General features: G+C 42.1%; 1 pseudogene; it reads right to left on the bottom strand.

Annotated features, from left to right (window-relative positions):
• Window positions 1-2,124: 2,124 nt before the first annotated feature.
• Window positions 2,125-12,034, bottom strand: LOC129059209 (endogenous retrovirus group K member 8 Gag polyprotein-like; annotated as a pseudogene).
• Between the last annotated feature and the right edge of the window lie 12,044 nt (window positions 12,035-24,078).

The raw sequence follows: 24,078 nt of genomic DNA, 5'->3' as shown, positions 1-24,078 counted from the left end.
ACATCCCAATAAATGTATCATAAATTCAAAATATTATAAGTCAAAAATGCACTTAATCTTTTGATAAATCCATAATAAAGTGCAAAAAGTATATGTTCCACCATCTATCCTGAGGACAATCTGTATACAGAGCCTTCTCTCCTATAAATGTTTTACCACTCAGGGTTGAGTTGAAAAGTATAAAAGAGCAGACTCAACAGTCATTCTTTACACCAGCTAACAGGGACATGAGTGTGAAATTTCTCAGTTATGCTAGATCTGCTCTAGTATGTTGTTAAGTATCCTTTAGTACCTAATATTAAGAGGAATGTCTCTCTAACATGTTCTGAAAATTAGATATAATGCTTCAATGTAGGACAATTTCATTCTTTTTTTATTTTGAAGTTTTATTTGAAGTTCAGGGGTACACGTGCAGGATGCGTGGGTTTGTTACATAGGTAAACATGCGCCATGGTGATATGCTGCACAGATCATCCCATCACCCAGGTATTAATCCAGCATCTATTAGCTATTCTTCCTGATCCTGTTTCTCCTCCTACCCCCCAACCCTCTGACAGGCCCCAGTGTGTGTGGTTTCCCCCATGTCTCCATGTGTTCTCATCACTTAGCTCCCACTTTTAAGTGTGGTTTTCTTTTCCTACATTAGTCTGCTAAGAATAATGGCCTGTAGCTCCATCCAGGTCCATGCAAAGGACATCTCATTCCTTTTTATGACTGCATAGTATCCCATAGTGTATATGTACCACATTTCTGTTATCCAGGCTATCATTGATAGGCATTTAGGTTAATTCCATGTCTTTGCTATTGTAAATAGTGCTGCAATGAACATATGAATGCATGTATCTTTATAATAGAATCATTTATATTCTTTTGGGTATATACACAGTAATGAAATTGCTGGGTTGAATGGCATTTCTGTCTCTAGCTTTTTGAGAAATCCCTACGCTGTCTTCCACAATGGTTGAACTAATTTACACTTCAACCACCAGTGTAAAAGCTTTTTTCTCCACAACCTTGCCAGCATCTGTTGTTTTTTGTCTTTTTCCTAATAGCCATTCTGATTGGTGTGAGATGGTATGTCATTGTGGTTTTGATTTGCATTTTTCTAATTATCAGTGATATTGAGCTTTTTTCATATGCTTGTTGATTGTATATATTTCTTCTTTTGAGAATTGTCTGTTCATTTCATTTACCCACAATTTAATGGGGGCAAACGTTTTAATGTTAGGGTGTTTTTTGTAAATTTGTTTAAGTCAACTGTAGATTCTGGGTTTTAGACCTTTGTCAGATATATACATTGCAAAAATTTTCTCCCCTTCTCTAGTTTTTCTGTTTATACTGTTGATAGTGAAGGGATGGGTTGCCCCTCCACACCTGTGGGTGTTTCTCGTTAGGTGGAACCAGAGACTTGGAAAAGAGACACAAAGTATAGAGAAAGAGAAAACGGGGCCCAGGGGACCGGCGTTCGGCATACAGAGGATCCTGCTGGCCTCTGAGTTCCCTTAGTATTTATTCATCATTCTTGGGTGTTTCTCGGAGAGGGGGATGTGGCAGGGTCATAGGATAATAGTGGAGAGAAGGTCATCAGGTAAACACGTGAACAAAGGTCTCTGCATCATAGACAAGGTAAAGGATTAAGTGCTGTGCTTTAGATATGTATACACATAAACATCTCAATGCCTTAAAGAGCAGTATTGCTGCCTGCATGTCCCACCTCCAGCCCTAAGGTGGTTTTCCCCTATCTCAGTAGATGGAACATACAAGAGGGTTTTATACCGAGACACTGCCTTCGTCAGTGTTTTGTGTCCCTGAGTACTTGAGATTAGGGAGTGGTGATGACTCTTAAGGAGCATGCTGCCTTCAAGCATTTGTTTAACAAAGCACATCTTGCACAGCCCTTAATCCATTTAACCCTGAGTTGACACAGCACATGTTTCAGGGAGCAGATGGTTGGGGGTAAGGTTACAGATTAACACCATCTCAAGGCAGAAGAATTTTTCTTAGTACAGAACAAAATGGAGTCTCCTATGTCTACTTCTTTCTACACAGACACAGTAACAATCTGATCTCTCCTTCTTTTCCCCAAATTTCCCCCTTTTCTTTTCGACAAAACCGCCATCGTCATCATGGCTCGTTCTCGATGGTCACTGTCTCTTCGGAGCTGTTGGGTACACCTGCAGACTAACAACAGACAAAACAGGCACACAAGGATTAATATGAAATTTATAATTATAGTACTTCCGATGGTCTTAACCCAAGTGACAGGGTTAAGATTTGCAAGGCCATCAGCAACTCCTGCGATTGCCTCCATTCCTGGCACCAAATTTAAATAGGCTTTTGATGTTTTGAAAATGTGTTCTTTTAATTTGGAAATGTCTAAAGTGAGATTATCTTCTCTTCCCTGTAGATGGCATCTAACCATGTCCCAGTGATGCTCAGACTCATTATAAACTTGGGGTATAATACAAAAATCTGATGTATTCCAGTCACACTGTAACTGGAAACGATGTTCTAAGCTCATAAGCCTGTCTCCCATCCAAATGACACTTTGTCTAAGATCATTAATTTGGTTTGCCAATTTTTTATCAATACCAGATTGTGAATTCCACAATCTTGTAGAATTTTTTTGCCAATCATTAACAAAGTTTACTGACTGAACAGAAGAGTACAATGCAACTCCTGCCACAGCAGCTGTAGCTGTGACTGCAATTAATCCCATAATCACTGTAATTAAAGTAAAAGTGACTCTTTTGGATCTATTTAAAACATCTTTTAATACTTCAGTCAAAATATGGACGGATGGCGAGGCCCCCCACGGTCGGTCCATGAACGCAGGGATCCACACGCCTTCTCTTGCTCTCACCAGCAGAATACGGTGCTGCCAGTTAAAAGTTGAATCAATGCAAGTAAACAATCTGCAATTTTCACAGGTTATAGCTTGAGAGTCTGGTTTAGTAACTATATTTCCTACAACTAGCATATAAGGGGGCTTTACGCAACTTTGTAAAGGAACCGTTAGACTGGAATTTAGGTCGATAGTATAAAATGGCTTACGATCTCTTGTTTCTAAAGTTTGATTTCCAGACCAAATTCTAATGAGGTATGAGGCCGCAGTGAGCCTCCATGATTCTGGATGTTCAGGACCAGAAACAGGACTTATTATTTTTGGTCTGGGGGTAGAGATTCCTTCTTCTCCCCATTCCCAAGGGTAGAAAGACTGTTATTTTTTATGCTTATGTTTGTACAAACTTTCTGTTAAGTCGCTATCAACAGCTGGACTCACTTGTGCACTGGGACACGACTGAGTTCGTCCCGTGCAGTTGTGGTAGAATTGACCTCGAGGTGCCCAATCTATAATAGTTCCGAATTCATTGTTTTGTAATATCACCGCACCATTGCCCACACATTCTTCCCAAACTAAAATTTCTGTATTTTTTTATTCTTTGGGAATTTCCTTGGGGCAAGGTTTCCCTTTAGGTCTAAATTTTAATGATCTTTGATAAGAAAATTCTTGTAAATAATTTACCCGTGGCCTGAGTGACATCCCGCTTACCATGTGATAAGTGAATCTACTGATAGGACTGACAGTAGGTACACTTCTACCAACCAACTTTGGACTGCAGGCATTAAACATCCTGGTGCTCTCCCTAGGCAAATAGGAGGATAACGATAACCAGTGGAAATATTTATCATCATCCCTTCTTCCTCAGGTTTGGCAGGGCAACGATCATCTGTGGGGCCAGGTACCCATACTCTATCATTAACATATACTTCAAAAGGATTATCTATCCATGTGGCTGGTGTTTCCATCTCCGTGGAGGCGCTTTTCTTTACATCTCCGATTGGTTCATTGCAGAACTTCAAATGTCTAGTGGGTATCCAAACAGGAAGCTGATTTTCTCCTGGTGAAACACAAGCAGAACCTCTCCCCCACGTTATCACCTTCCCTATTTCCCATGTCTTATTTTTATTATCTTTCCACCAAATCAGTTTTTCTTCATGTGCGCTGTTCTTTTTACCAGTAAGATGTTGTTCTGCAGAAGTAGTAGTCTGATTTCTATAAATGTTTAAAAAATTTAAAGCATAGAGTGCTAGATTAAGTTGCATCTGAGGAGTGGTACATTCCTTACTGTCTCGCCCTTCTTTTTGTTTAACTAAGTTTTGAGTGTTCTATTAACTATGGCCTGTCCTTGGGAATTATAGGGAATTCCTGTTGTATGTGAAATTTTCCACTGATTTAAGAATTTTTGGAAAGCTTTACTACAATATCCTGATCCATTATTAGTTTTTTTTTTTTTTTTTTTGAGATGGAGTTTCACTCTTGTTGCCCAGGCTGGAGTGCAGTGGCGTGATGTTGGCTCACCTCAACCTCCGCCTCCCAGGTTCAAGCAATTCTCCTGCCTCAGCCTCCTGAGTAGCTGGGATTACAGGCATGCACCACCACGCCCAGCTAATTTTGTATTTTTAGTAGAGACGGGGTTTCTCCACGTTGAGGCTGGTCTCGAACTCCTGACCTCAGGTGATCCACCCGCCTCAGCCTCCCAAAGTGCTGGGATTACAGGTGTGAGCCACCACGCCCAGCCATTGTCAGTTTTGATTTTTTCTGGAACTCCCATTGATTTTTTTGTCCCACTTTTTTCTGGAACTCCCATTACAGCAAAACAAGATAATAAATGTTTTTTAACATGGGAAGTACTTTCTTGATTATCTGGCCCTAAACAATGTAAAATCATAGTACTTTGATACACTTCTGAGGCTGTGCCTATGCTGACAAGTCCTGTAACAGCCTTTTGTTTAGGCCAATTTTTTGGCCACTGATTTAAAGCAATGATAGAGACATCTGTTCCAGTGTTTACTAACCCTTCAAACTGTTTTCCTTGAATAGTGGCGTTACACACAGGTCTGTTCTCTGAGACCCTACTTGCCCAATATGCAGCCTTTCCTGTTGGATCAGTGCTTCCAAGCCCTCCTGTTCTTTTTATCTCACTATTTCCAACCTTAATATAAGGCAGGAGTAATAATTGAGCATTCCTGTCTCCTGGACTAGCACTCCAAGGAATTGAAGAGCTAATAACCAATTGAATTTCGCCTTTATAGTCTGAATCAACCACACCAGTATGAATTTGAACTCCCTTTAGATTTAGACTTCATCTTCCTAAGATTAGTCCTACAGACCCCTCAGGCAGTGGGCCATATACCCCTGTGGGGATTTTTTGTGGGGGCTCCCCTGGAAGCAGAGAGACTGCTTGTATACTACATAAATCTACTGCTGCACTGCCACTTGTGGCGGGTGACAATTGTTGTATTGTGGTAACTGGCTCATTTCTTGAGGTACTTGGGACAGTGGGTGTTGTTGTCCCTGAAAACCCTGAGGAACAAAGGGCTGAACTGGGAATGCCCCAGTTTGTTGCAGGGCCTGAGGCTGGCCCCTTTGCTGGTTTCCCGACAATGGTTGCCCATTTCTATCAAATTTAGAATGACATTGACTAGCCCAATGTTTTCCTTTTTTACATCTTGGACATAAGTCAGGTGGCTCTTTACCTGTTGTTGTAGTAGCTTGAATAGTCATATTTTGTTTATTTGAGACTGGGCAATTCTTTTTTAAATGACCAATTTGACCACAATTATAACATTTCCCTCCAAATGTTCTAACTTGCCCTCCTAAAGCAACTCCTGCTATTGCTTGAGCCATAAGCATAGCTTTATGCATAGCTCCTCCAATTCCATGACAGGCTTTTACATACTCTGAGATTACATCTGATCCTGAAGGAACCTCTCCTTTTAATGGCTTAATGGCTGATTGACACTCAGGATTGGTGTTTTAGTATGCCATCAATTCCACCTGACTTTTTGGGCATTTTCATCGGCAATTGACTTTTGAGCAGCATCTTGGAGCCTTGCCACAAAATCAGGGTAGGGCTCTTTAGAGCCTTGTCTTATTGTATTAAATGAGGGGTAGGCGGTTCCTGGGCCTTGGAATTTTTCCCAGGCTCTAAGGCAGATAGCTCTAACTTGCTCAATGGCCGCATTTTGCATTAATGCTTGTTGGCTAATAGTGCTCCAATGTTGACCTGTTCCTAATAGTTGATCTGCATCTATGTTAACTGGAGGATTGGCAGCCCTATTTCTTCGGACCTGTTCTTGTGCCCCATCAATCCACCAAGTCTTAAATTGTAAAAATTGAGAGGGTGAGAGAGACGATTTTGCCAGAATCTCCCAATCATAAGGAATGAGTCTATGTCCATGAGCAATGGAATCTAATAATGTCCTCATATAAGGGGAGTTGGGTCCATACTGTTTTACTCCCTCTTTCCTATCTTTTAGCATTTTTATCAAAAAGGCTTGTATCTGGCCTCAACTGTGGGAGGCTCTCCCTCTTGGGCCCCTTCTCCAGATGGCATCAGTTCTAACATTACTGGGAATTGCCACGCCTCAGTATCTCCTTGCTTTCTTGACTTATCAATAATTTTATGTAATGCACTACCCTGTCTACTAGGTGGTGCCATAGGATTAAGTCTCATAGTGGGCGGCAGAGGGTGTGGCACCCTACCCTGTGGTGCTGGGAGCATTCCTGGATGTCCATACTGACTTTCTGGGGGTGGCCAATACTGAAGTTCGGCCGGCGGCCAGTATTGATAAGCTACTGGCGGTTGGGTCTTATTTTCTCTAACCTGCATTTGAGGTTGTAATGTTATGGGCATCTGACCTGCTGGAAAAGGACTTGGCCCTCATGGTTTAGACTCTGATGGCCCCACTAATTCTGGACCTTTTTCTTCTAAGTTTAACGTTTCAGGATATATCACCTCCTGTAATTGTTTATAGTCAACATTTTGAGTTGACTGAGCCATTACTGGCTCTGCTACATATTCGCAATGTAAACTTTCCTTTTTTTTCATGGGATTTTCTCCCTGTCTCTTCTTTACAATCTATTACACCGCTTCCAGGGGCATCAGAAACTGAAACGCTATCTTCTTCTGTTTGAAATGGCTCTAAAGCTGCTTTAATAATGGCCTAATCATTCCATACTGTAAGTGGAATGATTTTACCCTTCCTACCTGCTTGTTTTAGTTCCTTGTCAATTTTTTTCCAATCTTTTAGATCTAAAGTTCCCTGTTCTGGAAACCATGGACAAAATTGTTCTATTGTTTGAAATAGCTTGATTAGATTTTTTGTAGATACTCTAACTCCCCCTCTTTTTAAAAGAATTTTAATAAAGCTGAGATAAGAGACATATTTACTTTTAGTTGTTTGCCCTATTGTTACCCTGGCTTCTTCCGCGTGCACAAGCTTATCAAAGGCTGACTGTAGATGTACCTGGGATCCCTCTTCTATTTGGGATCCCTCTTCGACTTGTCCTCAATGACCACGCTTGAGCGTACTTTCACCCTAGAGAAAAGCACCCACGTTGGGCACCAGATGAAGGGGTGGGTTGCCCCTCCACACCTGTGGGTGTTTCTCATTAGGTGGAACCAGAGACTTGAAAAAGAGAGAGACATGGAGACAAAGTATAGAGAAAGAAAAAAGGGGGCCCAGGGGACCGGTGTTCAGCATACAGAGGATCCCACCGGCCTCTGAGTTCCCTTAGTATTTATTCATCATTCTTGGGTGTTTCTCGGAGAAGGGGATGTGGCAGGGTCAAAGGATAATAGTGGAGAGAAGGTCAGCAGATCTCTGCATCATGAACAAGGTAAAGAATTAAGTGCTGTACTTTAGATATGCATACACATAAACATCTCAATGCCTTAAAGAGCAATATTGCTGTCCCCCGCATGTCCCACCTCCAGCCCTAAGGCAGTTTTCCCCTATCTCAGTAGATGGAACATACAATTGGGTTTTATACTGAGACATTCCATTGCCCAGGGATGGGCAGGAGACAGATGCCTTGCTCTTGTCTCAACTGCAAAGAGGCATTCCTTCCTCTTTTACTAATCCTCCTCAGCACAGACCCTTTATGGGTGTCAGGCCTGGGGACAGTCAGGTCTTTCCCTTCCCATGAGGCCATATTTCAGACTATCACATGGGGAGAAACCTTGGACAATACCTGGCTTTCCTAGGCAGAGGTCCCTGCGGCCTTCTGCAGTGTTTTGTGTCCCTGGGTACTTGAGATTAGGGAGTGGTGATGACTCTTAATGACCATGCTGCCTTCAAGCATTTGTTTAACAAAGCACATCTTGCACAGCCTTTAATCTACTTAACCCTGAGTTGACACAGCATATGTTTCAGGGAGCACAAGGTTGGGGGTAGTGTTGCAGATTAACAGCATCTCAAGGCAGAAGAGCTTCTCTTAGTACAGAACAAAATGGAGTCTCCTATGTCTACTTCTTTCTACACAGACATGGTAACAATGTGATCTCTCTTTCTTTTCCCCACAAGAAAGCCCTACCTGGCACAACAGTTACACAGTAACTTGCTGTGACTCATTTTCCTTCTAAAGGATAATTGCTGTTAATGGCTTTTTGTAGGTATTCCCAAATGGTCTATGCATATACAAAAATAACACATTTATATGAATATGGGTTATGTATAGAATGGTCCCCTTTGTTTATCTCCAAATGGGAGCTACTTGCATATGCTACAACTGCCTACTTATCATTTATTTTTATCCTATATCACTATATATACTTCAGGCTCTTTTTTTTTTCTTTTTTTTAGACAGAATCTTGCTCTGTCACCCAGGCTGGAGTGCAGTGGCGCAATCTCGGCTCACTGCAACCTCTTCCTCCTGGGTTCAAGTGATTCTCCTACCTCAGCCATTCCAGTAGCTGAGATTACAGGTGCCCACCAGGCCAGGCCAATTTTTGTATTTTTAGTAGAGACGAAGTTTCACCATGTTGGCCAGGCTGGTCTCAAACTCCTGACCTCAGGTGATCCGCCTACCTGGGCTTCTCAAAGTGCTGGGATTACAGGTTTGAGCCACCTCGCCCAGGCTTCAGGCTATTTTTAAATGGATTACCAAATTTGAGAAAAATTCTCTCTGGGAAATACTATAAATGAAATGGATGTGTTCTGAATAATCTGTAGGGTATCCAGTCTTCTAGATTAATGTTTCTCGCAATGTACTTGGCCCTCTGGTTTGTTCCCAGAGAACAGCTAGCATTTACTGAGTTATTCATCATGATACATATACTGGATTGAGTGCTTCACCTAAACTTTCAATGGAATCTGTGTATCAGAACTGACAGGTAATGATGATTGCATTCTCTACAAAGAAGAGGAAAGTGAGTCCTAGAATGGGTAATTCATCCAAAGTCGTAGCTTCTGCTAGCGCTTTTCCATTCTCTCATAGCATCCTCTGTACCCTTTTATATCACCATCAAATCACTTTTGACATCTTTCATCCTATTAGCCACTGACTCCACAATTCTTATTTGAGATTACATCTTCAGTTAACGTTGTAAATCTGCTAGATTTTCTCATGCAATATTTGACTTCCAAATATTATAAAGCAAACAAACAGAACTAAGAAACTAGTTGAAGGTATATTTAAATTTTAATTTCAAAAGGGTCACACCAAATGTCCAATTATATAGCTGCTGTGGTATTTTGGCAGTTCTTCAAACGTAATCAGGTTGCATTAAATTCAGCAATTTTACTCCTTGATATGTATTTTTAAAAATTGAAAACATAGGTCCACACAAAAACTTGTGCACAAATGTTCATAGTATAATAACATTATTCATAATAGCCAAATAATGGAAACAAATCCAAATTTTCATTAATCTGTGAATGAATAAACAAAGTAGTACAACAATACTGTGCAACATTATTCACCCACAAAAGGAACAAACTACTGGCCCATGCTTCGACATTAGATGAACATTGCAGACATTATGCTTACTGAAAGAAACCAGATACAAAAGGCTACCATTGTATGATTTCATTTATGTTAGTTAACCAAAATACTTTATACAGTCAGAAAGGGGATAGATGGTCAGTTTCAAGGCCCAGAGGAAGGAGACCTCTCACTGGGCAAAGAATTCCCTTTGGGCTTATGAAAATGTTCTGGAATTGCCGGGTGCAGTGGCTCAAGCCTGTAATCCCAGCACTTTGGGAGACTGAGGTGGGCGGATCACGAGGCCAGGAGATCGAGACCATCCTGGCTAACACAGTGAAACCCTGTCTCTACTAAAAATACAAAAAATTAGCCGGGTGCGGTGGCAGGCACCTGTAGTCCCAGCTACTTGGGAGGCTGAGGCAGGAGAATGGTGTGAACCCGGGAGGCGGAGCTTGCAGTGAGCTGAGATCGCACTCCTCAAAAAAAAGAAAATGTTCTGGAATTAGAAAGTGATGATGGGCTGGGCTCAGTGGCTCATGCCTGTGGCTAATCCCAGCACTTTGGGAGGATGAGGTGGGCAGATCGCTTGAGGTTGGGAGTTCAAGACCAGCCTGGCAAACATGGTGAAACCTCATCTCTACTAAAAATACAAACATAAGCCAAGTATGGTGGTGCACTCCTGTAATCCAAACTAGTTAGGAGGCTAAGGCTGGAGGATTGCTTGAACCTGGGAGGCAGAGGTTGCAGTGCACCGAGATCATACCACTGCACTCCAGCCTGGGTGACAGAGTGAGACTCTGTCTCAAAGAGAAAAATATGAACTACAATATTTGGGTTAGATTAACTAATTTTTTTTTGAGATGGAGTCTCACTTTGTTGCCAAGGCTGGAGTGCAGTGGTGAGATCTCAGCTCACTGCAAGCTTCACCTCCTGGGTTCAAGCGATTCTTCTGCCTCAGCCTCCTGAGTAGCTGGGACTACACGTGCACCACTACCATGCCCGGCCAATTCTTGTGTTTTCACTAGAGACTGGGTTTCACCATGTTGGCCAGGCTGACTTCAAGTGATTCACTTACTTCAGCTTCCCAAACTGCTGGGATTACAGGTGTGAGCCACCGTGCCCTGCCCTAATTCTTTTTTTGTTTGCTTTTTTGTTTTTGAAATGGAATTTGCTCTTGTCGCCCAGGCTGGAGTGCAATGGTGCAATCTTGGCTTACTGCAACCTCTGACCCCTGGGTTCAAGAGATTCTCCTACCTCAGCCACCCGAATAGTTGGAATTACAGGTGCTTGCCACCATGCCCGGCTAATTTTTTTTTTCTTTTGAGACGGAGTTTCTCTCTTGTTGCCTAGGCTGGAGCACAATGGCACGATCTCAGCTCACCTCAACTTCCGCCTCCCGGGTTCCAACGATTCTCCTGCCTCAGCCTCCTGAGTAGCTGGGATTACAGGCATGTGCTACCACACCCGGCTAATTTTGTATTTTTAGTAAAGACAAGGTTTCTCCATATTGGTCAGGCTAGTTTCGAACTCCTGACCTCAGGTGATCCGCCCTTCTCGGCCTCCCAAATTGCCGAGATTACAGGTGTGAGCCACCACGCTCGGACAATTTTTGTATTTGTAGTAGAGCCGGGGTTTCGCCATGTTGGCCAGGCTGATGTTAAACTCCTGACCTCAGGTGATACACCCGCTTCGCCCTCCCAAAGTGCTGGGATTACAGCCCTAAGCAACTGCACCCGGCCTCGTCCTAATTCCTAAAGTGATATTTAAAGCAGTCTGAGGGCAGAATAGCAAGGTAACCTCAAGGGAACCAAAAAGAGGTTGGAGTTTGAGGGTCCCCGGCAAAGGTTCACTCAGCAATGGTGCTATCAAACAATACAAAATACACAGCAAATGCTCAGTTTCTGAAGTTGGGAGCAGTGATCCATTGCCACAGGTGCTACAGCTTAGAGGTGAAGGCACCAGCTGCTCCTCCCACTCAGAGGCGGCATAGCCCTGGGACTCACCTAACCTGCCGCACCCGGTTTCCTGAACTGTGCAGTATGAATTAGAACAGGATTCATCTCCCACCAAATTTAAATAAGATCCAGTCAATTAAAACAGCAACTGAAACAGTGTTGTCTGATTTTAATTTCCTAAATTTGGAAAGCAGCACTTTCCAGTGGCTTGTTTGGCATCTCCAAGAGCTATGTGGACATTTCAGAGAAACTATATTGTTTTAAAGGAGTGCTGTCATTTACTTCCATTCCTGTTGAAATACATGGTCGTTAGAGAGGGGAAAGCATCAATATAGATATATTTTGAAGGGATGGGTTGCCCCTCCACACCTGTGGGTGTTTCTCGTTAGGTGGAACCAGAGACTTGGAAAAGAAAAAGACACAGAGACAAAGTATAGAGAAAGAAATAAGGGGGCCCAGGGGACCAGCACTCAGCATATGGAGGATCCCGCCGGCCTCTGAGTTCCCTTAGTATTTATTCATCATTCTTGGGTGTTTCTCAGAGAGGGGGATGTGGCAGGGCCATAGGATAATAGTGGAGAGAAGGTCAGCAGATAAACATGTGAACAAAGGTCTCTGCATCAGACAAGGTAAAGAATTAAGTGCTGTGCTTTAGATATGCATACACATAAACATCTCAGTGCCTTACAGAGCAGTGTTGCTGCCCGCATGTCCCACCTCCAGCCCTGAGGTGGATTTCCCCTATCTCAGTAGATGGAACATACAATCAGGTTTTATACCAAGACATTCCATTGCCCAGGGATGGGCAGGAGACAGATGTCTTCCTCTTGTCTGAACTGCAAAGAGGCATTCCTTCCTCTTATACTAATCCTCCTCAGCACAGACCCTTTACGGGTGTCGGGCTGGGGGACAGTCAGGTCTTTCCCTTCCCACGAGGCCATATTTCAGACTATCACATGGGGAGAAACCTTGGATGATACCTGGCTTTCCTAGGCAGAGGTCCCTGCGGCCTTCCGCGGTGTTTGTGTACCTGGGTACCTGAGATTAGGGAGTAGTGATGACTCTTAAGGAGCATGCTGCCTTCAAGCATGTTTAACAAAGCACATCTTGCACAGCCCTTAATCCGTTTAACCCTGAGTTGACACAGCACATGTTTCAGAGAGCATGGAGTTGGGGGTAAGGTTACAGATTAACAGCATCTCAAGGCAGAAGAATTTTTCTTAGTACAGAACAAAATGGAGTCTCCTATGTCTACTTCTTTCTACATAGACACAGTAAAAATCTTCTCTCTCTTTCTTTTCCCCACAATATTTAAATTAACACAGCTAAGGAAACTCTGAGAATACAAGTGAGCTTTCCAGAAGTGGAAGTGATCAGACAGGAGTTTAATGAAGCTGGTGCTCAATATTCAACCCAGCCTGCTCCTCAAGTGCAGTGAGGTTTGGGGCATTGGACAGTGGAGTCTGAGTTGGGAGGGAGCTGTGCTGAGCTAACAACATTCCCTTGTTATTGACTCAAAATCAAGAAATAAGGTTCACCCTCAATCTAAGTTACTTACCTTCAATAGGATCTTGAGTTTGAGGGTCTCAGTTCTCCCCAGTTAACATATAAATTTAATGTGTTTTCAAGCAAATGTTTACAAGAACTCTGGTGATGTGTATCTGGTGATAGTAAAATTCCTATGCCAAAGTAATTGTCCAGGAGGCATCAACGCCATTCTAAATAAGGAAGTACATACAGAGAAGATGTAAATACATCTAGTTGCTATCAAGATTTATTATACCATCCTACTATTGGACCAGGAATATAGAAATAAATCTTTGAAAACATAGAGCTCAAAGCCCCCATCTGTGCTTATGCATTTTCTAAAATGCAATGTACTAAAAATTGTGGACCGGTAGTTCAGGCAAATGAGGTAATAACTCACCCAGAGTGAATAATGGGTGAAGACTGGGAAGGTAATTTAATACCAGTGATGTTTGAGGTAGCAGTTGCTAGATCACAAGCTTTTTGCTAATATTTTTTACCCAGTGTCTTACTCAGCTTGGGCTGCTATAAAAAACTACAATAGACTTGGTGGTTTAAACAAGAGACATTTAATTATGACAATTCCAGGGGTGGACAATCCCAAGATCAGGGTGCCAGCCTGGTTCTGGTGAGGGCCCTCTTCTGGCCTGCAGGCTGCCTTATTGCTATAACCTTTCAAGGCAGAGTGAGGTACCTGTGAATTATTTTCCTTTTCTCAAAAAGACATTAATCCCATTATGGGGGCTCCTCCCTTAGGACCTCATGGAAACCTAATTACCTGATAAAGATTGCAACTGCTAATACAATTGCATCGAGAGTCAGGGTTTGGACATGTGAATTTTAGGGGGATGTAAACATCTAGTCCATGTCTCCCAGTAATACTTTTGTTTTCAAGTAATATATACTTTTTAAAATTCACAAAATCTTACTGTTCACACTCACTGGCTTTGCTTGAGAACATTCCAAATGCCCTATAGTAATTTCTCCCATTTTCACACAGGAGCTGGCCTTACAGTTGAATTAGACCTAGCAAATAGTAAACAGTCACAGTAGGGGTCTGGGTAATATTTTCGTTAATTGACCGTGACCCAGAACTAGTAAAGTGAAAGGAAAAAATAAAAATCACCCATGATTCCACACATATTTAGATTTATTTTTAAATCTATTCTTCCATCACACAGACTTTTTCATGTATGGGTGTGTATATTCACACAGTAGTATTACTACATATACTAGACTAGCTTATATTTTTTCTCTTCACTTACATGTTATGGAAGAAGACAACTAGAGCCTGTGCCTGCTGTCTCCTGGACCCTGCCCTATGTACATTTTTTCGTTATTAATTTTAATCTACAGCCTTTCACCGTAATAAATTGTGACTCAGAATGTATCAGTGTTTCCAAGTTCATTGAGTCCTTCTAGCATTTCGCTGATTCTGAGATTAGTGTTAGAAACCCCCCCAACACAGAAATCAATTAACTTACCTTTCTGCAACAGCACAGGAGGTACAAGACCTTGTGGGGAAAAGAAAGAGGGATGAGATTGTTACTGTGTCTGTGTAGATAGAAGCAGACATAGGAGACTCCATTTTGTTGTACTAAGAGAAATTCTTCTGCCTTGAGATGCTGTTAATCTGTAACCTTACCCCCAATCCTGTGCTCCCTGAAACATGTGCTGTGTCAACTCAGGGTTAAATGGATTAAGGGCTGTGCAAGATGTGCTTTGTTAAACAAATGCTTGAAGGCAGCATGCTCCTAAAGAGTCATCACCATTCCCTATCTCAAGTACCCAGGGACACAAAACACTGCAGAAGGCCGCAGGGACCTCTGCCTAGGAAAACCAGAGACCTTTGTTCATGTGTTTATCTCCTGACCTTCTCCCCACTATTATCCTATGACCCTGCCATATCCCCTCTCCGAGAAACACCCGAGAATGATGAATAAATACTAAGGGAACTCAGAGGCTGGCAGGATCCTCCATATGCTGAGGATCCTTATTTCTTTCTCTATACTTTGTCTCTGTGTCTCTTTCTTTTCCAAGTCTCTCGTTCCACCTAATGAGAAACACCCACCTGGTGGAGGGGCAACCCACCCCTTCAAGACCTCTCCACAAATACAGCTCCTGAAACTCCTGCGAAGTATTAATTTCTTAAGAAGCTTCAGAAACATAAACATACAGGACACATGACAATACAAAATTGGTAACATGGTGAAATACATTTATTAGCACTGAGAATACAAAATTGGCAAGAAAAAGTTATATTTCTAGAGTCTTCCCTTTTGGAATTGCTAAACCATCTTGTAACTGATTCCCACATCATTTCTGTGAAGTAGAATATTCTGATTAGAATATTCTAATTACAGTATAATTCATATAACTAGTTTTTGGAACCAATGAAAAAAATAATTTTCATCTGCTTATTGACCAAAAAAACCCTAACTCTTGTAACATAATTAATTCTAACAATTAACGAGGTTAAACAATGTCCGGAAATACTTTCAGAAACATGGAAAAAATATTAAACAAGAATGAATAGCCTTCCAGGTCATTCATCATTTATCTTAGATTCCACAGACTGTAAAATATTTGAAGTAGGTGTAGTAGTGATATAAGGCCAAAGGTTTTCTGTAAAAGTATCAGGGAAGGTATATATTTGGAGTTTATTGTTATTATTATAGAATGAAACCTTTCCAAATGCAAAATCCAGCAAAAATGTCAACGTGCGCCAGTCCTCTGGTGTCCCTTGTGCCACATGGACTAGTCCAGAGCTGAACTTGCCAGTAGCCCTCACTGAGTGATGCTGATGTCAGAGCATCGCTGAGGAGATTCCCTGCACACTCCTGCAGCCCGGTGTCCTGTGTTTCTTACTTCTTACTGCCAGTGATGCCTGCCAGCATCAATTCCTCCAGTGCTCAGGATAGTGAGGTGAGAAGAAAATCAGTATAGGTTGTAAGAAAAGTTTGGTTTCATTCTCCCATAGGTCATATATTTCTCTCTTCTAATATGATAAAATTGGGGTGGGCAGTTTCAGGATCTAGTGTGAAATCTGCCTTCAATATGTTGATCATTTATGCAGGCCAACACATTGTGGAAAAAGACATCAACTCTCTTTAATTTCTTTAAAAACACTGCTGGAATTTTTAGGTTTTTGTATCTGTTGCGGATATTCTCAACACTTCTCAGGAACTCTACTTTGGACTAAACTTACTTGTCTCTTACTTAACTTAGAAGATTTTTCAGCATAAAAATATGGTGAAAAAGTAGGATGCTGCTTTCACTTGGTTTTTCTTTAACCTCCTTTCTCTTTCATAAGTAAAGTTTTTAAAATTGCACCTTACTCCATTGCTAGTAACCACGTAGTTTGTTTCAACTGACAGTGGAATTCTAAACTAAACTAAAATGGTCAGAAGACTTTAATAGACATCTAGCCCTAAGGAAAAATATACCCATTGCCAACAGGCATATGAAGAAAGCGAAAAATTACTGATCTTCAGGAAACATGCATATCAAAAAGATGAGGTATTACCTCACACCTGTCAGGATGGCTATCAAATAAAAAACAAAAGTCAGGCTGGGCGTGGTGACTCACGCCTGTAATCCCAGCACTTTGGGAACCTCCACCCCTGGGTTCAAGCGATTCTCTTGCCTCAGCCTCCTGAGTAGCTGGGACTACAGGTGTCTGCCAACACGCCCAACTAATTTTTATATCTTTAGTAGAGATGGGGTTTCACCATATTGGCCAGGCTGGTCTCGAACTCCTGACCTTGTGATCTGCCCACCTTGGCCTCCCAAAGTGCTGGGATTACAGGCATGAACCACTGCGCCCAGCCACCCTTACACACTTTTTTTTGTTGTTGTTGTTGTTTGTTTTTTGTTTTTTGAGACGCAGTCTCGCTCTGTCGCCCAGGCTGGAGTGCAGTGGCGCAATCTCGGCTCACTGCAAGCTCCGCCTCGTGGGTTCACGCCATTCTCCTATCTCAGCCTCGCGAGTAGCTGGGACTACAGGTACCTGCCACCATGTCTGGCTAAGTTTTTGTATTTTTAGTAGAGACGGGGTTTCACCGTATTAGCCAGGATGGTCTCAATCTCCTGACCTCATGATCCGCCCGCCTCGGCCTCCCAAAGTGCTGGGATTACAGGTGTGAGCCACCCCACCTGGCCACCTTACACACTTTTAATGGGAAAGAAAAATGGTGTAGCTGCTATGAAAACAATGTGGAAGTTCTTAAAAAAATCAAAATAGAATTACCATACAATCCAGCAATCTCACTTTTGAGTATTTACTCAAAAAAATTAAAATTAGGATCTTGAAGAGATACCGGGACTCCCACGTTTACTGCAACAGTTGTCACAATACCTAAGAGGTGCGAACAACCTACATTTCTATTGACAGATGAATGGATAAAGAAAATGTGACAGATGCATACAATGGAATGGAATACTATTCAGCCTTAAAATAGAAGAAAACTGTGTTCTATGTGAGAACATGGTTGAACCTTAAGGTCATTATAATAAGGGAAATAAGTCAGTCACAGGAAAAAGAAATACTGCATGCTTCCACTTGTATGGGATATCTAAAATAGTTAAATTCATAAAATCTGAGGGGAATGGTGTTTGCCAAGGGTTGGGAGTAGGGGAAGTGGAAAGTTACTAATCAACAGACATTCAATTTTAGATAAACAAGATAAATAAGCTCTACAGACCTGCTGTACAACCTTGTACCTATGATCAAGAAGAGTGTATTATACACTTGAAAACTGGTTGAGTGGGTAGGTCTTATGATAAGTGTTATGAAAAATATAATTTAAAAATGTATATGTGCCACATTTCACCATAATGTTACATACAATAGCAAAAAACCTGTAAATTTATTAACAATCCAACAATTGAAGTAATTTACTGTACATCCACTCTTAGAATATTATAGAAACTGTATAATCTCTTCTGCACTCTCAGACTAGCGTTATAGAGAAAAAAATCTTTTTTTTTTTTTTTTGAGTTGGAGTAGTCTGGCTCTGTTGCACAGGCTGAAGTGCAGTGGTGCAATCTCAGCTCACTGCAACCTCTGCCTCTTGGGTTCAAGCAATTCTCCTACCTCAGCCTCCCTAGTAGCTAGGATTACAGGTGCTTGCCACCGAGACTGGCTAAGTTTTGTATTTTTAGTAGAGATGGGGTTTCACCATTTTGGTCAGGCTGGTCTTGAACTCCTCACCTCAGGTCATCTGCCCGCCTCAGCCTCCCAAAGTGCTGGGATTATAGGCGTGAGCCACCGCCCCCAGCCTAGAAAAAAATTTTTCTAATCACCACTACAAGTTCAGGAGGTTCTCAAGACCACATTCAGTTTCAATAATTCACTATAAAAGCTCACAAAATTCAGCAAAGCTGATATATCATGATTTAGTCTGCTTTGGCTACCGTAACAAAACACCATCATTGGGTGACCTAAAAAATAGAAATTTATTTCTCCATACTGTGGACATCGGGAAGTCCAAGATCAAAGTGCCAGCAAGACAGGTTTCATTCTGATATCTTTTCTCTCTTACTTGTGTGCACAGAAAGAGCTTGGTTCTCTCTTCCTCTTCTGATAAGACCACTAATCGCATCATGGGGACCCCACCCTCATTAACTCAACTAAACCTAATGACTTTCCCAAAGGCACCGCCTTCATACTTTTTCACCGTACAAAATATAAAAGTGGCCACTTTGGGAAGTCATTAAGTTCAGATTAGGGTTTAAACTTATGAATTTTGAATTTAAGAATGTAAAGACATTTTGAATTTAAGAAAATGTTGAATTAAAAAAAAAATTTAATCCCAGCACTTTGGGAGGCTGAGGCAGACAGATCACCTGAGGTCAGGAGTTCGAGACCAGCCTGGCCAACATGGTGAAACCCCATCTCTACTAAAAATAGAAAAAAATTAGTTGGGTGTGGTGGTGCACGCCTGTAATCCCATGTAATCCCAGCTACTCGGGAGGCTCAGGCAAGAGAACTGCTTGAACCTGGGTGATGGAGGTTACAGTGAGCCAGGACCATGCCTTTGCACTCCAACTTGGACAACAAGAATGAAACTCTGTCTCAAAAGGAAAAAAAAAATTTGTAAGAATGTAAGCCCTAAGAATTAGGGCTTAAACATATGAATTTTGGTGAAACACACATATTCAGTGCATAACAACTCATGAGTATAGTTTAATAGAAGAAAAGAACACATTGAAATAAGCAACAGCGAAGAATTGTTGGAAGATAGAGAAGTAGGAAACACCAAGAATCTTTTTTCCTACCTAGCCAGCAATTGCACTAACAAAATCTCTCTGATGAAACTATTGTAGAACTCTCCGGAGTCTTTTTTTTTTTTTTTTTTTTTTTGAGACAGAATTTCACTCTGTGGCCCAGGCTGGAGAGCAGTGGTGCAATCTTGGCTCATTGCAACCTCCACCTCCTGGGTTCAGGCAATTTTCCTGCCTCAGCCTCCCGAGTAGCTGGGACTATAGGTACCCGCCACCACGTCTGGCTAATTTTTTGTATTTTTAGTAGAGATGGGGTTTCACTGTGTTAGCCAGGATGGTCTCCATCTCCTGACCTCGTGATCCACCCGCCTCGGCCTCCCAAAGTGCTGGGATTACAGGCATGACCCACCGCACCCAGCCTCTGCAGTCTTTTTTCAAGCTTGCAAATTCCAGGGGAAGTCTTGGAAGATAAATTGCCATTAATGTCCGTCTATTTTAGCTTTTAAGCTTTTATCTTAGCATCAGCTCTGCATGGAAATAATAAAACAAAAATACTATACAGAAAGTAGAAAACCAATAGCAAAAGGACAAAAGTAAATCCCTTATCAGTTATTATTTCAAATGTAAATGAATTAAATTCTTTAATCAAAGACAGAATGGCAGAATTAAGTCTAAAATGATCCACACACATATATTCAGTTTGAATATCCTTTAGACACAAACAGGTTGAAAGTGAATGAATGAAAAATGTATTCCATGCAAACAGAAACCAAAAAAGAGCGGTGGTCATCATACTTGTATCAGAAAAAACAGACATTAAATTAAAAAGGTTGTAAGAGACAAAGAAAGGAATTATATGTTAATACAAGATTCAAAACGGAAGATGTAACAATTATAAACATTTACACACCTAATAGCAAATGATCTGGCTGGGTGTGGTGGCTCACGCCTCTAATCCCAGCACTTGTAGGGGCAGAGGCAGGAAGATCACAAGGTCAGGAGTTCCAGACCAGCCTGGCCAACATGGCGAAACTCTGTCTCTACTAAAAATACAAAAATTAGCCGGGCGTGGGGGCGGGCACCTGTAATGCCAGCGACTTGGGAGGCTGAGGCAGGAGAATCGCTTGAACCAGGGAGGCAGAGGTTGCCGTGAGCCGAGACCACACCATTACACTCTAGCCTGGGTGACAAGAATAAAACTCTGTCTCAAAAAAAAAAAAAATCAAAATTCATGAACCAAAATTTGACAAAATAGAAGAGAGAAATAGACAATAGACAATAACAGATGGATTTTTTTTTTTTTTTTTTTGAGACAGAGTTTTGGTCTTGTTGCCCAGGCTAGAGTGCAGTGGCATAATCTTGGCTCAATGCAATCTCCGCCTCCTGGGTTGAAGTGATTCTCCAAACTCAGCCTCCCAAGTAGCTGGGATTACAGGCACCCACCACCATGCCCGGCTAATTTTTGTATTTTTAGAAGAGATGGGGTTTCGGCCAGGCACAGTGGCTCACTCCTGTAATCCCAGCACTTTGGGAGGCTGAGGCAGGCGGATCACGAGGTCAGGAGATCAAGACCATCCTGGCTAACACTGTGAAACCCTGTCTCTACTAAAAATATAAAAAATTAGCCGGGCGTGGTGGTGGGCGCCAATAGTCCCAGCTACTCGGGAGGCTGAGGCAGGAGAATGGCGTGAACCCGGGAGGTGGAGCTTGCAGTGAGCCGAGATCGTGCCACTGCATTCCAGCCTGGGCGACAGAGCGAGAGAGACTCCGTCTCAAAAAGAAAAAAAAAAAAAAAAAAAAAGAGATGGGGTTTTGCCACATTGTCGATCTCAAACTCCTCACCTCAGGTGATCCACCCACCTCGGCATCCCAAAGTACTGGGATTACAGGCTTGAGCCACCGCGCCTGACCACCTCCCTCTATAATCTTACTTCTGCCCTCAGATAGAAACAGAAACAAAATTTTCAGATGAATTTATAGATAACCAGTATGTATTTATGTTAACAAAATATATGTTTTATATATATTTTACACTACATTTACCACGCCAGACACTGTTCAAAGTGCTTTAACTCATGAAAACTCATTTAGTCTTCACAAATCTAAAAAGTAAGTTGAACTATTATTGCCCCATCCCTCCTTTTTTTAACTAGATGAGAAAGGCAGAAAAAGATAACTGCTAAGGTCACACAAGATAGAGGAGGACAGAGCATGGATATGAACTCCTGGAAGCCTGGTTCTAAAGTTAAGCCTTCACCATCACCCTTTATTTTATTCCTCTAACCTGCAGAGGTACACAGACACACATATGTGTATGTACACACATATACACATACATACATATATCAAACTACCTGTAAAAAGTCTGTTATGCATCCTTATAGACCTTTACATATTTTTATGGACAGAAAGAGGGAGAGTAATCTGCTAAATCCAGATGGAACAGACATAGAGCAAGGCTACAAAGCATCTTAGAATGTAACAGGCATGAAAAATATTCTTTGGCTGAAAAATTAGATCATTGATAAACTTGGAACAGTCTCAGTGGAGGAGTAAAGGTGAAAGCCCGATTGCTTCTGAACTCTTTTTTTTTTTCTTTTTTTTTTTTTGAGACCACGGAGTCTCACTGTCACCGAGGCTGGAGTGCAGAGGCACCGTGTCTGCAACCTCTGTCTCCCGGGTTCAAGCAATTCTCCTGCTTCAACCTCCTGAGTAGCTGGGATTACAGGAGCCCACCACCATGCCCGGCTAGTTTTTATATTTTTAGTAGAGATGGGGTGTTACCATGTTGGCCAGGCTGGTCTCGAACTCCTGACCTCAGGTGATCCACCCACCTCTGCCACCCAAAGTGCTGGGATTACAGGCATGAGCCACCGCGCCCAGCCCTGAACTCTTCTTGGAGGGAAGAACAAAATTCTTAGAGCAACTGGTCTAGAAGAATAATTACATCACATCTCTTTAGGTTAATTAGCATCTAGCAGGTGGGCCCCATCCAGTTAAATTATGCTGTATCCTATGAGGTATAGTCAGCCTTGCAGGATTCAGTGCCATATTGATGGGGTTCCCATATTAAGTAATTATTTATTTATTTATTTATTTATTTATTTATTTATTCACTTATTCATTTATTTTTGAGACAGAGTCTTGCTCTGTCGCCCAGGCTGGAGTGCAGTGGCGCTATCTCGGCTCACTGCAACCTCTGCCTCACAGGTTTAAGCAATTCTCCTGCTTCAGCCTCCTGAATAGCTGGGATTACAGGCGCCCACCACCAGGCCTAGCTAATTTTTGTATTTTTAGTAGAGACAGGGTTTCACCATGTTGGCCAGGCTGGTCTCGAACTTCAGACCTCAAGTAATCACCTACCTCGGCCTCCCAAAGTTTTGGGACTACAGTTGTTGAGCCACCATGCCTGGTCTCTTAAGTAATTTTTATTTTTTTAAAATTTTACTTTAAGTTCCGGGATACATGTGCAGAATGTGTAGGTTTGTTACATAGGTATACATGTGCCATGGTGGTTTGCTGCACCTATCAACCTGTTATCTAGGTTTTAAGCCCCGCATGCATTAGGTATTTGTCCTAATACTCTCGTCCCCTCGCCCTCCCACCCCCCAACAGGCCCTCATGTGTTTTGTTCCTCCCTGTGTCCATGTGTTCTCATTGTTCAACTGCCACTTCTGAGTAAGAACATGAGGTGTTTGATTTTCTGTTCCTGTGTTAATTTGCTGAGAATGATGGCTTCCAGCTTCAACTATGTCCCTGCAAAGTACTATGTCCGTCAACTATTTCCCTCATTTTTTTATGGCTGCAGAGTATTCCATGGTGTATATGTTCCACATTTTCATTTTTTTTTCTTTTCTTTTTGAGATGAAGTCTCGCTCTTGTCCTCCAGGCTTGAGTGCGATGGCGCCATCTCGGCTCACTACAACCTCCAGCTCCCAGGTTCAAGCGATTCTCCTGCCACAGTCTCCAGCGTAGCTGGGATTACAGGCGCTTGCCACCATGCCCGGCTAATTTTTGTATTTTTAGTAGAGACAGGGTTTCACCATGTTGGCCAGGCTGGTCTCGAACTCCTGACCTCAGGTGATCCACCTGTCTCAGCCTCCCAAAGTGCTGGGATTACAGGCGTCAGCCACCATGCCCAGCTATGTTCACATTTTCTTTATCCAGTCTATCACTGATGGGCATTTGGATTGGTTCCAAGTCTTTGCTATTGTAAATAGTGCTGCAATAAACATACGTGTGCATGTGTCTTTATAGTAGAATGATTTATAGTCCTTTGGGTATCTTAAATAATTTTTTTTTTTTTTTTTGGTGACAAAGTCTCCCTCTGTCGCCCAGGCTGGAGTGCAGTGGCGCGATCTCAGCCCACTACAACTTCTGCCTCACGCGTTCAAGCAGTTCTTCCCCTGAGTAGCTGGGATTACAGGCAGGCGCCACCACCCCGGCTAATTTTTGTATTTTTAGTAGACATGGGGTTTCACCATGTTGGTCAGGCTGGTCTCGAACTCCTGACCTTGTTATCCGCCCACCTCGGCCTCCCAAAGTGCTGGGATTACAAGCGTGATTTTTAATGCCACGTACTGTGACAGGCAAACA

This window comes from Pongo abelii, chromosome 3 (genome assembly GCF_028885655.2).
Source record: "Pongo abelii isolate AG06213 chromosome 3, NHGRI_mPonAbe1-v2.0_pri, whole genome shotgun sequence".
NCBI classification, from domain to species: domain Eukaryota; kingdom Metazoa; phylum Chordata; class Mammalia; order Primates; family Hominidae; genus Pongo; species Pongo abelii.
The sequence above is the reverse complement of the archived record's forward strand: the minus strand, read 5'-3'. Positions and strand labels throughout refer to the sequence as shown.